At 39.6% G+C, this 12,093-nt stretch overlaps 1 protein-coding gene and 1 non-coding gene across 10 annotated transcripts in view; both read left to right on the forward strand.

Moving 5' to 3' along the window:
• The window catches only part of UTRN (utrophin), a 582,930-nt gene that overhangs the window by 450,188 nt on the left and 120,649 nt on the right, over nt 1-12,093 (forward strand). The window lies entirely within an intron of this gene.
• LOC122220825 lies at nt 6,160-6,266 on the forward strand. The gene has a single exon (XR_006203003.1). It is a non-coding gene; the product is annotated as a U6 spliceosomal RNA (small nuclear RNA).

A 12,093-nucleotide genomic window follows, 5' to 3' on the forward strand; every position in this document is an offset into this window, starting at 1 on the left:
GTCTAGAGGCTAGAAGATGATTTATTTGTTCTTTTAAAATTTTTTTTTTAAATCTTTATTTATTTTTGAGAGAGAGAGAGACACAGAGACAGAGTGTGGGCAGGGGAGGGGCAGAGAGAGAGGGAGACACAGAATCCGAAGCAGGCTCCAGGCTCTGAGCTGTCAGCACAGAGCCCAACGTGGGGCTCGAACCCATGGACTGTGAGATCATGACGTGAGCCAAAGTTGGACGTTCAACTGTCTGAGCCACCCAGGTGCCCCTTATTTTTTGTTCTTAATAAAAGAAAACAGCTTATCATGGAAAGGCCAAGCTCATAAGACACGTCTGTATGCACTGCTTTAGTTAACTTATCAAAGATTTATAGTCAAATGATAAATGTATAACCATGAATCTAATTACCTTTCAAAGCATTTTTTGAATGCTACCATAACTTATAAGTAAAGAAATAAAATCAATATACATTATCTTACATTTGCATTTGTATGACCTTATCCTGGATCCAGTCTGCTTTCACAGATAACCGTGGTTAGAGACTCTCAGATTTATGCATGCAATCACTTGGGTACTTAGAGGTTGGTTTATGGGAACTCACTCTCAAAGTCTTCTGGTTCCTACCTGTATTTCTATATTCTAGTCCTTTATATGTGCATCAGTGATTTAATGACACTTTTTCATAACCATTCTTTGATAACGGCATTGCTAATCACTTCATCTATCCACCCACCCACCCACACGATTCACTGACTGCTTTATGTGTTGAAAACAATGTTAAATGTACAAAGGGCAATAAGGCACAGCCTCTGCACTTCAGTGACACATTTTAATAATTTTCATTCTGAAAAGCTCCATGCTTGTGGCTGTATCCAGATGGAATATTACATATTTAAATGCTGAAGGGATGGCTCTGAGACTTTTAGTTAGAATAGTACTATAAGGTCATGCTTCAGATAACTTCATCTGCTTAAACACCTAGCAATTATAAATAAAATGTAAAAAAAAAAAAGCAAGGAAAATCAAACATGCAAAGTTGGACTCCAGAATATGGCAGGCATTCCATAGATGAGGAACAAAGCAGAAAAGCAAAGTAGTCAGTAGGGTTGATGCTGCTGAGGAAAGGTACCAGTCCTGGATGTTGAGCGAGCAGAAAGCCCCGTAACAGTCTCTGCTTAAAACCTCTCTCTGACACCTTGAAACGAATGACTCACAGATTGGCATGCTTTCTTCTGTCAAACAAATGTCCCAAGAACTGATATTATAAAACATCAGTGTATTTTGGACCCTTAATTAAATGCTTATACTTTCTTGGATGTTTCAACCAGTGACTCAGACAGAGCATTGATAGGTTTCAGCAACAGTGATGATAAGTAACTTCGTTCAGTGCTTTCACAATATATGCACAGAGGCAAACTCCTTAAGTAATAATAATAATAATAAAGAATATGTCAAGGGCTCTGAGGGTAAAGCATATGGTACAGGTACAGTCAGTAGTTGCTGATAGCTCTTCCCATAACTGCTGGGAGCTTGTCTTGATAGCTTTGATCATTTTCCTCTTGTTTAAAACTGTCTGGAGTGTATGAGCTGTTTTAATTAAATAAAACTATACTGGGGCACCTGGGTGTCTTAAGCATCTGACTCTTGATTTCAGCTCAGATCATGTTCTCACAGTTTGGAAGACGGAGCCCTGCATCGGGCTCTACGTTGACAGCATGGAGCCTGCTTGGGATTCTCTCTCTCTCAAACTCTCTCCCCCTCTCTCTGCCCTTCCTCTGCTTGCTTTCTATCTCAAAATAAAATAAATAAACATTAAAAAAACCCTATGATACCTGTTATTTACCATCTAATACTGCCCAGCAGAAATAGTCCCCCATTACTATCTAGGATTAACTTGTAAAATTAGAGTCACCTTCCAGTCTTTATAAGTATCAGCTGTAAACCCCACAGAGTCGTATTATTTTTTCTTATGTGGGTATATATTTAATATCCTCAAATATAAAAATAAATTACTACTTTAAAATAAAGTGTTTTTAATGACTTTTAGAATAAATGCATATAGTTGAATTTTCCCACCTAATGACCTAAGTTTTTCATATCATTTTTAAAGTTCTATAGAAATTGAGGTCGCTCATATGCAGCTTCATTTTCAAGAATGCGAGATTATCATTCAGTCAACAATTACTTAGAAAGCACCTTCAGTGCACATAGCATTCATTTGTAATGTTACAGGTTTATTTCAGTCACATACTTTAACATTGGATAAAATTGCCAGTGCCGTTTTTGCTGTTCACTTTGCACTTCATCTTCTGAACAATGTAAATTCTAAGTTATGTAAAGGCTGTGGTCAGAGCCGTAACACCCTTTTTCTGATAGAATGCATGTTTGCTTTTATAAAAGGAAATCACTAAAAATAATTGAAAGTGTACGATTCCGATATAATTTTAGTGAGTTTGTTCCCTCGGGGCCCCTCTGTCCTTTACTTAACTCAATTTAAAATTCCTATATTCAATCCTTATTGTATAAGAGTCAGGACATTTGGGTCTTTTTTTAATGTTTGTTTATTTTTGAGAGACAGAGTGGGAGCAGGGGAGGGGCAGAGAGAGAGGGAGACACAGGATCTAACGCAGGCTCCAGGCTCTGAGCTGTCAGTACAGAGCCCAACGCAGGGGTTGAACTCATGAACCGTGAGATCATGATCTGAAGTCTGACGCTTAACTGAGCCACCCAGGTGCCCCTAGGATATTTGGGCCTTAAACTGACTTGTCAAAATACATTTGCAAACTTACATATTAAAGTAACAAATTCGAACAGTGTCTTTTTTTTTTTTTTAATTTTTTTTAAATTTTAACGTTTATTTATTTTTGAGACAGAGAGAGACAGAGCATGAGCAGGGGAGGGGCAGAGAGAGAGGGAGATACAGAATCTGAAACAGGCTCCAGGCTCTGAGCTGTCAGCATAGAGCCCGACGCGGGGCTCGAACTCACAGACCGCGAGATCATGACCTGAGCTGGAGTCAGACGCTCAACCGACTGAGCCACCCAGGCGCCCCATGAACAGTGTCTTTCAATCAGCAACATGCCACCATTAAATTTAGGCTGTGTGTGTCTCTATATGGTAATCTGACACTCTAACTTCAAATCTGTAATTTCAAGGTCTTGCTGTGTGATGAAGTTACCTAATGTGGGAGATTGACCTTTTTCTAAAATTGATTAATTTCCAAGTTCCCCTCCAGCCATTGGCACCTATGTTGACTTCCTCCTTATTAAATGCATAGCCCACTAAGAACTGTTAGTAAAGCTATTACTTGTATTCATTCCTGGAAGCAGCCATTCTCAAAGTGAGGCTACACCTACCTGCCACACTCCATGTAGTTGTCTGCAGTTGATTTATGTCCTAAGCCTCATAGGTATCATTGGAACTTGACCCCAAAAGGCCATAGAATATCCAAGTTGAGAGGGAGAGGCAAGGCATCTTAATAGCTATCACTGGCGATGAAATTAAGAGTGGACAACAAATGGAGCAGGAAATAGAGGTATGTAAAACCAAGCAATTATATACAGTCCACCCCCTTAATAGAACAGCCCATTTCTAATGAACCACCTCTGGATATATTTACCCTGGTATCATTTATCTAATACTTTTTTGTTAAACAAACTTCTGTGTTGCAGTTGATATATGCCATGTACTTTGCTAGGTACTGGGCATCTAACACTTCATAAGACTAATTTTGCCGTCACAGATCTCACCATCTACAAGCAGAGACTTGAAAACAAGTAACTATAATGGATAGCAAAGGCATAGTAATGTGAGCATGAACACATGGCCAGGGAGGCACAGATGAATAATGATTGTCTGTACTTGGGAAGATTGGGTAAGGCTTCACAGAGCAAGTAGCTTTTGAGCTAAAAAGGGATCTTTGGAGTAAAAATTCACTGAAGAGTGTTACCAAAACTCCTGGAGGGAAAATCCTCCAAATGAGTCATGGCATGACCTGGAATGTGCAATAAAGCAAGAGGTGTTGCTTACCGGCCTTTTCAGTTATACTTAGAATAAAGCTGAAAGAGAAAAATAGTACAAGTTTAGCACCTTATATGGTACCTGGTAAAGTAGATATTGCATATATTAGCCGAATAAAGGAATACATTTACATGTGCATGTATTTTGAAAAGTGTAGGAAGGAATACTCTTTTACTACTGTGAGAAAGTGAAGCATTCCTATCTTAGTTTTAGCATTTATACTTAGTATTCTGACTCAGGCATCATTTTTTATGTCAATGGGGTGGAACCAAAATGAATTTATATATTAAATGTTCATTTAGGGACGTTAACCAAAACTTTTAAAGCACTGTGAAGGAGATTTTTTTTTTATTTTGTCTGCATACTAATGAAAAGTAAGCCTGTTTTCTTTCCCTTTTCTCATGTAGTTTTATTAGTGCTATCAAATTTAATGACTCTTCTGCCCTTTTTTGCTGTCATACTATAATGACTTCAGATCCATATATGCTGATTTAGCTTTGAAAGCAAGTTGGGGGAAAAAAAAGTAAATTACATTCTAACAGATTCTCCTTATGTTTATATCATTTATTTTTTCTGCTTGTATTCTCCAATAAATGTTAAGTGTTTTGTTTTGTTTTTAAACAAGAAACTAAGGAAGCCTGCTGTACCAGCAGTACTTTTATTTGTTAAGCTGAGATGCCTTGCATCTAGGGCCGGCTTTGTGGTTGTGTGTCCCATGCAATTACAGTCACATAAGCCTTCACTCCTAACAGGGCCCTGCACTTGGTTTAATGCTCTGGTGCTGCCATCTTGAAATTCTTAGTAACATTTGAACAAGGGGCTCTGTGAATTATATAGTCAGACCTGCTGGCATCAAAAAAACCCATTAATGTTTATGTTTTGACACACATGAAACAACACTTTTACAGTAATGAAAGCCTCTGAAGACTTAATTCTCGCGTTCTTCTTCTCAAGTCAGTAAGCCATCCTGAGCTCCCACTCTCACTCACACACCCCTCATTGTAACTTACCCTGTCTCTGTGTGTTAGTGTCTGCTGCGATGTGACCAGAGGTCTATTTTCAGTCCTTCCTTTCCTGTCAACTCCCTAATGGTTCCTCTGTTCATTCTCTTTACTTGACTTCTAGAACACTACGCTGTGCAGATTCTCTTCTTACCTCACTGGCAGCTCCTTCTCAATCTCCTCTCCTGACCCCTTCTTCTTTTTCTCAGCTTCCTAAAAGTGGGATGCACCAGGAGCCAGGTCATGCCAACTCCTCTGTAGCCATTCCTTCCTGAACTCATTGGGTCTCCTGGTTCTATATGCCATCTGTATGTCAGTCACCACCAAATTCGTATCTATTTACATGTCATGTCTACTTGGGTATCTAATAGACATCTCAAACTTAGTACGTCCAAACTGAATTCCTGAACTTGCTGCTCAAAATCATTCTCCCCGATCTTCCCTCATTTCAATGGAAAGAACTCGATTCTGGTTGCTTACATAAAAAATAATAATCACCTTCAATCTTGTCTTTATTTCATATTCCATCTGTTGGAAAATCCTGTTGGTTCCATGTTCAAAATATAAAACAGGAATCTGATTACCTCTTACTGCTATTAGGAGCTACAATTATTAGTCTCTGTTTATTCTCAGTACAGTGCCCAGCGTGTTCCTATTCCAATGAATCAAAACTCCACAGTGGCTTTCCATTTGATTCAGAATAAAAGTCACAGTCCTCAGAATGGTCTACAAGACCCTATGTGATGTGACCTGCCTCCTACTCACACCATGGTCACTTCATTCTTACTGTTTTCTCTCTTAAACACTGGTTTCAGCCATACCAGCCTCTAGCTGTGCCTTTAGTTGAAGCATCATGCTGTCTTCTTTTTTTTTTTAAGTTTATTTATTTATTTATTTATTTATTTATTTATTTATTTTGAGAAAGAGAGAGAGAGAGAGAGAGAGCGCAAGCTGGGGAGGGGCAGAGAAAGAGAGGGAGAGAGAGAATCCCAAGCAAGTTCTGTGCTGTCAGCATGGAGCCTGACACCCGACTCAAACTCACAAACCGTGAGGTCATGACCTGAGCCAAATTCAAGAGTCCTGGTTGCTTAACCAACTGAACCACCCAGGTGCTCTAATAATGCCATTCTTTAAGAGTAGTAATTTGTGCTTGCTTCGGCAGCACTTACACTAAAACTGGAATTATTGAAGATTGATGGGCATGGCCTCTGTGCAAGGATGATATGTAAATTCGTGAAACATTCCATATTTTTTCAAAAAATTAAAAATAGAACTACCATATGATCCAGCAATTCCACTTCTGGGCATTTATCTGAAGAAAATGAAGACATCAGTTTGAAGACATATATGCACCCGTGTGTTTATTTCCAATATCCAAGATGTGGAAGTAACTTAAGTGTCTGTCAATAGACGAACAGATGAAGAAGATGTGCTATATATAGATAATATCACTTACCCATTAAAAAAAGAATCAAATCTTGCTATTTGTGACAACATGGGTAGACCTGGAGGATATTACGCTAAGTGAAATAGGTCAGACAGAGAAAGACAAATACCATATGGTGTCACTTACATGTGGAGTCCTAAAAGCAAAACAAATGAATAAACGAAATGGAAACAGACTCAGAAATACAGTAAACAAACTGTTGGTTCCCAGGGTAGGGAGGGGCTGGTAGATGGGTGAAACAGGTGAATGGTGTTAAGAGATACGAACTTGGAGTTAAAAAAACTTAATGTCGTGAATATATAATATACAGCATAAGGAATACAGTCAATAATATTGTAATAGCTGTATATGATGACAAATGGTAACTAAACTTACCATGGGGATCATTTTGTAATGTATAAAAATATCGAATCACTACGATGGACACAGGATACCAATAGGATATTGTATGTCAATTATACTTCAGTAAAAAAAATAAAAATAAATAAAAGTAATAATTTGTTCAGTGATAAATGAACTAGATTCCATTTAGTATTCCTTTCTTAAATTTTAAGTTGTGAAAATATCATGACAGATTTTATAAAATAGAGAACAAAAAATTGACCTTAATTTTACTACTGTAATGCAACCATCTTCATTTGGGTGACTATTTCCTATTTCTAATAGGGCATATCGTCTTAATCCTGACTTTTTTGCTTAGGTATATATATCATGTCTATTTATTCATGTTGCTATGCCGTCATTATCACAGTAATTTTTCAAGGTTATGTAATGGTCCCTAGTGTAGCCATACCCTAGTGAGCCTAAATATTTTCCAGGTGTTAGACATTTAATTTGCTTTCAAATCTTTTTAATCATAAATAACTTTATAATGAAAACCTTTGTGTTTGTAGCTTTTTCTTGATCATTTTCCTAGGATATATTCTCAAAGGTGAAATTCTTGTTTCACACAATATGAACATAGTAATGATTCTTGATATATTGCCAACCTACTTTCCCGAGTGATTGAACCAATTTTCCGCCTCTAGCAATGTATGAAAGTGAAGTTTCACTGCACCCTTGCCTGTGATTTCTCATTTTTCCCCCTCTTTCCTGTGGACCTTGTATTATTAGCATTAAAGTGCTGGTATTCCATGCCAGTATGGGAGTTTAGAAAGCAGTTTTAGGATGTCAGGTATCTGACTCCATTTCTCTCTCAAAGAGAAGAAAGAGAATTGGTTGGATGTGTTTGATTTAATTGTCCTTTGAAGGATTGGAAAAAAGGTGTCCATTGTTAGACTAATCAGTTGGAGAAATTTCGTATTTATATTAAATTAGTGTATGTGTGGGTCGCCTGGGTGACTCAGTCGGTTAAGCGGCTGACTTCAGCTCAGGTCATGATCTCACAGTCTGTGAATTCGAACCCTGCATCAGGCTCTGTGCTAGTAGCTCAGAGACCGGAACCTGCTTCTGATTCTGTGTCTCCCTCTCTCTCTCTGCCCCTCCCCTGCTTGCTCTCTGTCTCTGTCTCTCTCTCTCAAAAATAATAAACATTTAAAAAATTTAAATTAGCGTATGTGATATCATTTGGCTAACTATTTTTACCATCACAGAGCTTTACTTTGCTACTTTAGTCTGGAACAAATTGGTTCACAAAAAGTTATTACACTTCTAAAAATCTAAAGGGACATAAGAAGCTTGGAACCTAGTTTTATACTTTCCAAACATTTTTGCCTAATCTTGGAGGATCACATAATTCCATTTTTCTCAGAATGAAATAATTGTTCCCTTAAGAGAGTTAAATTCACTTGTTCCTGCTAATGGAAGGTTGGGCACCCATCTCCATCATCCAAAGCTGTAGATAAAATAGCTAGAACTTTCCTTCACAGATTGCAGTGAATTGAAGCTGAGGGAAGAATTCTGTCTTAGAGAAGAGCTGAGAATGTTGGTAAAACTTGAGGTTAGCATCATTTTAAAAGTTAACTACTCATTCTACAACACTGAACAATTTTGAGATATGTTCACATTCACTGTCTCACCTGTGAAGTTAGTAAAATGAGAGGTTTTGTTATTAACATGCAGAGAAGTTTCAAGACAAACCCAAGGGCTCATGGTAGGTAAGGGCGTGCCTACACGGCATGCACTGGATTGTCACACAGGCTTTTGGCTACTAATCTCTGCTTTTACTATACCGCTGAATGGTTTTTTAAATATCTCCTTATTCTTTCATACATAAATTCATTGAGGTCCTGCTTTACCCTCTAGGGAATAGATGTGTGCCTTCATAGAGGGCTCAGTCCGGTGTAGGAGTCAGGTCCGCAAAGAAGTCAGGACAGGCACGTGTGCTGAATGCTCCAGCAAAGCAGATGCCTGGAGCTGGAGAGGCTCAGAAGAGAGAGGCCTGGCCCTGCTGGGGAACAGGTGTTGTTTATACTAATAGCGAGGACGGTTTTGGTGCTGTGACGCTAAAGGGTCGGGGAGGACAACCCTTGGGAATCTCTTTGACCAATGAGGGCCAGTGAGAGCGCCAAGAAAGCACACAGATAGTGTGTCGAGAAATAACTTTTTCTTTGACGGGCTAAAGGAGATGACTCCTTCCTTCCTCAGTTGCTCAGAGCCATTCCATGCTGCTTTCTTTGCAGACCAGCTTCCTATGAACTACTCCCATTTCCTGGGAGTTGCCTTCCTTGATTCTTTCTAGTCCACTTACTCCTTTTTTCATTCATTCATCCCACATATATACCAAGCGCCGAGATCTAAACAAGGAGAAGGAGCTTTTGAAGATTTGAAGCAAAAACTTTCTGGATTGCAAAGGGCATGAGGAGGGAACACTTGGCATATTCTAGGAACAGAAATGAAGACTTTGAGACTAGAAATTAGGGTATTTTTAGTAGTTGAGATTGGAGAGCAGGGAGGGTCCAGATCTTAGTAGGAAGTTTAGAATTCATTTGAAGCCACTGGAGGGTTTTAAGCAGGAGAACCAAAAGATCTGCTTTATCTGTAATTTTAGTATTATGGTCTAGAAAATTTTAGGAAAAGTGCATCTCAGTGAACTTTGGCACTTTTTATAGAGACAGTTTGGATTATGGCTTTAGATTAAGGAAAGGAGAGGGGCGCCCGGGTAGCTCAGTTGTTTGAGCAGCTGACTCTTGATTTTGGCTCAAGTCACATGATCTCACGGTTTGCGAGTTTGAGCCCCACATCATGCATTGTGCTCACAGCGTGGAGCCTACTTAGGATTCTCTCTCAAAAATAAATAAACCAATTTGACAATAAATTATTTTTAATAAAAAAAATAAATTATTTAAAAAATAAAAAAGAAAGGAGAGGAGACAGTTGTTCCTTACAGAGGAAGGGGTGATACCAGGATTTAGTTCACACCCACATAGGTATGTCTCTTCTCCCCTTGTCTCAGTGCAGAGTAACGAGTTGCCAATTTAGGACAGAAGCGGATGTCAGGATTCCTCTGCTTCTTCCAGAGTTCCTCAGACCTTATTTTCATATCAAGTGACTTTTAAGATCCTGCCCATGTCGGTGCTGCCAGAAGTAACTGATGTTACTCAGCCACTCCAGTGAGCCGATGCCATGTTCATGACGAAAATGAACAGCAGCTGATTGACTTGAGAGACTTTCAGACTTAAGGCACCCCAGTCACTTGTTTATGCAGACGGTCCCTGACATCACGATGGTGGACTTACAGTTTTTCGACTTTGTGATGGTGCAAAAGCCATAGGAATTCAGGAGAAACTATATTTCGAATTTTGAATTTGGATCTTTTCCTGGGCTAGTGTTATGCAGGATGTCCCCTTCCATGATCCTTGGCAATCGTAGCCACAGCCCCCAGCCCACCATGCAGTCACAAAAGGGCCAAGGACGGATCCTGTTGACAACCATTCTGTTCCCATGCGACCATTCTGCTTTTCACTTTCAGTACAATGTTTAATAAATTACATGAGACCGCCAACTTCATTCTAAAATAGCCTTTGTATTAGATGATTTTGCCCAGTTGTAGGCTACTGTAGGTGTTCTGAGCACATTTAAGGTATGATGTTTGGTAGATTAGGTATATTCAATGCATTTTTTTAAATGTTTGTTTATTTTTGAGAGAGGGAGACACACAGAATCCAAAGTAGGCTCCAGGCCCCCGAGCTGTCAGCATAGAGCCAGACACAGGGCTCAAACTCATGAACCGTGAGATCATGACCTGAGCCGAAAATTGGATGCTTTTTTTTTTTTTTTTTTAATTTTTTTTTTTTTCAACGTTTTTTATTTATTTTTGGGACAGAGAGAGACAGAGCATGAACGGGGGAGGGGCAGAGAGAGAGGGAGACACAGAATCGGAAACAGGCTCCAGGCTCCGAGCCATCAGCCCAGAGCCTGACGCGGGGCTCGAACTCACAGACCGCGAGATCGTGACCTGGCTGAAGTCGGACGCTTAACCGACTGCGCCACCCAGGCGCCCCAGAAAATTGGATGCTTAACTGACTGAGCCCCCCGGGTGCCCCTCAGTGCATTTTTTGACTTATGATGTTTTGAACTTACAGTATCCAGACATAACCCCATCATAAGGGAAGGAAGATCTGTTCCTTCTCATCTCTTAATTTCCTTTCCTTCCCAATTATAGCAAGTGGAGAGAAGTGTTCCTAGACATTACAGGAGGATCATTGAGAATCTCTCTCTAGCATTGAAAGTTGAATAAGGAGATATTTACCCTGTTGCCAGAAACGCCTAAGAATACCAGTAAGTGGCCAAACAGCATGCTGAGTTTGAAAGGGGCCCAGAAATGATAGGAAAGGTGGACTCTGCTAAACAGGATGTTGGGCTGGGAGAAATTCTGTTGAGAATGAAAACACTGGTTTTAGTAGTTAAAGTCTGATATTTGAATCAGGTCTTCATCAATCAGACATTCCAGGACTTCATTTAGCTTAAACGAGCATTCGGAAGCTGCTTCACAGGGAAAACCATGGGAGACTAGATTACTTCACCTGTTCATTCTGTTTCCTTGAATTGCTTTTCCCTTAATTACCTTGAATCTAATTCCGGTCTCTTTTTCAACACACAGTTCACATGTTTTTGGAAAGGTTGCTTGTGCCTCCTTTACCTCCCTCCACCTTCTGTCTCTTTCCTCAGTGCCCTGTTTGTACTTCTCTCAAAGATTTGTGGCACGTCACACATGGTGATCAGCATTCTCCTCTCTTCTGTCGACTGTAAGTTCCTGAAGGACTGGGATCATTGTGTATGAATTGCTGTCTACTCTTGTGTTTGGCATATTTCTTTCAGATTATCTGAATTTAATATCTTTTAATTTGTCTTTGTTGGTGGAAATCTTTGTTGGAAAACTCTGTCATATGCTCTTATGCCACCTTATGATGAGAGAGAAGTTGAACATTTTCTTATGGCCATGGGACATTGTGCTCTTCATTCATTACTTTTGACTTGGAGGTATTTGAGACCATATGTGCTCGTATTAAAAACTTCAGAGCATGTAACTTTTAAAATACAGTTTCAAGGGCACCTGGGTGGCTCAGTTGGTTGAGCATCCAGCTTCAGCTTAGGTCATCGTCTTGCGGTCCGTGGGTTCGAGCCCTGCATCAGGCTGTGTGCTGACAGCTCAGAGCCTGGAGCCTGCTTCAGATTCTGTGTGTGTGTGTCTC

This window comes from Panthera leo, chromosome B2 (assembly GCF_018350215.1).
Source record: "Panthera leo isolate Ple1 chromosome B2, P.leo_Ple1_pat1.1, whole genome shotgun sequence".
In the NCBI taxonomy this organism is placed as follows: domain Eukaryota; kingdom Metazoa; phylum Chordata; class Mammalia; order Carnivora; family Felidae; genus Panthera; species Panthera leo.